The sequence below is a fragment of the Tupaia chinensis genome, unplaced genomic scaffold, assembly GCF_000334495.1.
Source record: "Tupaia chinensis unplaced genomic scaffold, TupChi_1.0 Scaffold000070_1, whole genome shotgun sequence".
NCBI lineage: Eukaryota > Metazoa > Chordata > Mammalia > Scandentia > Tupaiidae > Tupaia > Tupaia belangeri.
In genome coordinates, this window is record NW_006159530.1 from 103,115 (window position 1) to 107,820 (window position 4,706).

Here is a 4,706-nt window from a genome sequence, read left to right on the forward strand (position 1 = left end):
ATATATATATATATGGCGCATGCTCTAGCCAAAAAGACAGAGAGAGACTGAAAGTGAGAAATCACCCCCCAGGGGGGATGGCCACGCCTGCCATCTCTTCTCCTCCATTCTCCTCTCAGGATCTTGGACACGCACGCACACGTGCCCAGTGTGAGTTTAAGTCACCGGGTCTGGGACTCAAACCATGGTCGACTACATGGGAGTCCAGGGACATAGCCATTATGCCAACTGTTAGTCCCACAAATAAATAATTCTTTAAAATAAAAGGAAAGGAAAAAAAGAAAAAGAAAAGCAACTGGTGGCGGCCAGCTGGTCACATTGTAGTTAAGGAGTCTGGATCCCATGTAGTCGAGTGCATGGTTTGAACCCTGAAGCTTGTGGCTCAAAAAACACACCAGGTGCATATGAACGCATGCCCCAAATCCAGAGAGGAGACTGGAGGACAGGGGCTTGTGATGTGGCCTCTCCCCCCGCCCCCAGGGTGGGGGTACTTTCTCACGTTTCCTTTCTCGCTGTTTCTCTATGTGAGCACAGTTGCCCTGTAACACATTAAAAAAAGAAAAAAAAGTGGTGAGCCAATTCGCACCCTGGAGCTAACAGTCCCCTTGGTAGGGTATTTGCATTTCTAAAAAGTAGTTCGAGAGGGAGGTGCTTCCAGGCAAAGACCTGCCTTCCTGACACATTTCTAGACTAGACTAGGGATGCTGTGCTTCGACCTGTCTGAGAGCCTCAATCCAGGAAGAGCTTCCCCACTTCAATCTTTCTCTGTTCTTCCCCCTTGCAGCTGCCTTCCCTCTCAGGCTTCCTCCTCCTTAGGAGCTGACAGATAATTGAAGTGCCGGGGCCTGGAGGGAGGGTGCCCCGCTCATGGGGAAGTGGCTGTCGAGAGGAAACCCTAGAAATGGCTGATAAAACAATCACAGGGGTGCACTGAAAGGGTGGTCAGAACATTAAGAGGAAGAGAAACAAAACCCCGCGGAGCAGAGCGGTACGCAGAGCGGTAGAGAGCGCATTCGGAATCAAGGGACTGGAATGTCAAGCGAGTCGAGTCGGAGAGATTTAGGTTGATAGCATTTATCTAAAGTGGGTCTCAACACCAGTCTCCCCAGGGAGCAGTAGGTAGAATCTTATTTATTTATTTGCCGGAAGGTATATGCACTCATCAGAGAGACAGAAAAAGAGGAAGAGAGAGGGAGAAAGCGCCCTCAGTGGGCTTGGGCCCAACACAATCCCTTCGCCTCCGTATCTCCATCCTGTCGGAGTCTGGAACATCCATCTACACATGGGACCAGAATTCAAACTGTGATCAGCCATGTGCGGTTTGGGTCCCTTAACCGCTAGGCTGCAGGGCCAGGCCTCTTTCTGTCTCTTCATGATAATGATGATTGAAACTGAGTAAGGACACCCCCCCCTCCCCAGTGTATTTTCTAGGGTTCCTGAAATATAAAGTCCATTTACATGGTAATGGCCCAGAGTAAGGAGTAAGTCTTCAGACTTTGGTTATGATAATGACCAACATGGACCATGAGTGAGGGCCATTTGACCTCTAAAACTCTCACTTAAAGGAAAGAGATTTTCATTTCACTCTGTAAGATGTTTTGTAGGCTGGAAACTGCTGGTTGTGAGCTCAGACTCCAGGCTGAACGGTTCCAGACACCTGAAGAGGAATTTGATTATCTAAGGCCTCACCAATTAAGAATGCCCACAAGATGATCACACCCTCTTAAACCAATCACTGAACTGATCATGCGCCTGGGATCTCTGCCCCTAATTTTGTCCTTAAAAACGCACGTGGGGAACATCTCAGGGAGATGGGTCTTTTCAGCACAAGCTGCCCGCTCTCCTTGCTTTGCGCTTTGCAATAAAGCTGTACTTTCCTTCATCACACCATGTGCCTATGGTTTGGTTTTATAGTGCTTGGGCGAGCGAACCTGATTTGAGTTCGGGAACAATGATAAAGATTAAATTTAGGGACCAGCAGTTAGCATAATGGCTATGTCGCTGGACTCCCATGTAGTTGACCGCGGTTCGTGTCCTGGACCCGGTGGCTTAAAACTCATGCTGGGCGCATGTGCGTGCGTGCCCAAAATCCCGAGAGGAGAATGGAGGAGAAGGGATTGCGGTGTGGCCATCCCCCCAGGGGGTGATTTCTATCTTTCTGTCTGCCTAGCAAGTGCTCGCACCCTATAGCAGAAAAAAAAAAAAAGATTAAATGTATATGTCAGATCCTGTTAAATATTGCTTATGGATTTTCTCGTTAACCTTCACACTATTACAAGGAAGTGCTAACACAATCTCCATTTTACAGAGGAGGCAAGAGAGCTTAGTAAAGATGTAACATTATCCAAGATCGTAGAGGGATGAGGCTTTGGATCTGGGTCTAACTCCCAGCCTATGTTCTTAATCGTTGAGTTTTCCCGACTTTTGAATTATTCATACCTTTTTCATTGTCAGAAATAAGCATTTTATATCTAGCTGCCCCGTCAAAGAATTCTCCTTTCTGATTGGTAGGTTTCCATTCTCAATATTGTGGTCCTATACACGTAACCATCTTTTGAGAACATCTCCTGGGGTTTTATGTTTTCTTAGCTGTCATGGGAAAGAGATTCCAGTTCTGCTTCAGTCTGACCTTGTGGGAAACGTCCTCCCTGACTTTGTGACTACCTTACTCTTAAAGGCATCGGGGTTGGGTGGAGCACGAGTGAAATGCAATGCTCCCTGAGGCTGACCAAATGGGAAGGCACCTGGTTCGTTTCCTGGGACCTCCCTGAGAATGCTGGGCATATGTGTGCCCACACTCTAGGGCTGGCTGGAGCTGCAGTGGATCATGGCATCAAAACCCTATCAGAGGTGTTGTATCCCCCTTCCTGTTTCTGTTGCTCATGGAACAAATAAGTAAACTTTTTAAAGAATTAAAAATAAAAGACATCTGGACTAGCCAGTTGGCATGGTGGCTAAGGCGACTAGGTCCTACGTGGGCAATTGCATGGCTCGAGGCCCCCACCTAAGGGCTTGAGACCCCCACTGGGCATATGTATGCTTGTCCAAAATACAGACAGGAGAATGGAGGAGAAAGGATACACCATGGCCATCCCCCCAGGGGGTGCTTTCTCACTTCCCTTCTCTCTCACTCTGTCCGTCTTTCTCTGGTGAGCACACGCACCCTGTAGAAATTACTAAATTAAATTAAATTAAAATAAAAAATCAAATGCGTCCAAAGATGTCTGGTCCTTTCATGCTGTGGAGGGACTGTCATGGCACCTGGAGCCTGAGACGGTTCAAGGAAGCAGCAGGCGCAGGGCATGGGGCTTCTCAACCGCACAGAAACTCACACGTGTGCTGCTGTGAACAGGTGAGGCTGCTCCTAGCCAGAGCGGCTGGCCTCGCCCAGTCATTCTCAGGCCCGAGGGCCGCTCAGTGGCTCTGCACCCCACACACCATGACTCCCAGAGGGGTGGAGGCGCTTCCTGCCCACTGTTTGGAAAACTCCTGTAGGGTTGCAGGAAACACGAAGTCTTTGGAACCAGGCAGACCTGGTCTCGGATTCTAACTCCACCACCTACCTTGTCGTCGTGGACAAATCACTGTAACTTCCCCAAAGTTGACTTCTTCACGTGCAAACGGCTTCTCCGTAGTGAGCGCTCCTATGCTTACCTAGTCACCATCAGTCTCGGTTTCTTACTGCGCTAACTGTATTGTTCAATGTCTTTGTCTCCTTTGAAAAATAATTAACTAATTATTTTAAATTTGCTAGAGGGCCTGTGCACTCACTAGAGAGAAAGAGAGAGAGGGAAAGTGAGAAAGCAAGTTGCCAGGTCTGGGACTCGAAGCACAGTCAGCCATGTGGGAGTCCAGCACCCTAATCACCCTGCCACCTGCTGGCCCCCAATGTCCATGTTTCTAATGATAGTTCTGTAGGACCAGTTCATTGGTATTGCATCACTGGTTTAAAAGAGAAGAACGATAAGGGCTGGAGGGCGCCGGGTTTGTGGGTAGCACGGGCTGATAGTGAAATCGTGTGGCAGAAGGGGTGCAGCTGCTGATGCTCTCTGAAGACCACGGTGGGGAAACGAGGTTTTGCACTGTCATTTCCTGGAGATGACAGCTTTTCCCCTGAGAGGGTATTTGGGAGAGACGCCCCCGGAGAGGGCTCTGAGACAGATCCCAGGACATCTCATGTTTTGGGGTGCTGTGGGTGAACAAATGTTGGTGAGGACGATGAAAAGGAAACCTGCCAGCCCTCGAGAGCAGCCCTCACTGGGCACCGTGAGGTACCGAGCACTCTGCTAGCTCCCATATTTGACCCCGCCCCCACCAGGAATGTTTGCCCGCGTCCAAGGACCTTTTCGTTTTTTGCAGCTGGGAGGTGTCCCTGACATCGTATGCGCAGAGGCCGGGGGGCTACCTGGCAGTCTGCAATGCACAGGAAGGTGCTCACCACAGTGATTTGGCCCCAAACCTCAGCAGTGCCACCGTTGCGAAATGGCTTGAATGGTACGCACGTTGACCTTCATGTTTACGGAGCTGGGACCTGGTGCTCGGAGAAGCCATCTGGCATTGAGGCCTAGGCCTCCCGCAGCTCCAGAGCCCAGGCCTTTCGCCATGCGTAGTGGTGCACAGGGATGGCAATGAGGGTGGTGAAAACGACCAGGCCGCATGTGGATGCTCTCGCTATCACTGAGCTGTTCATGACATGATGAAGGAAC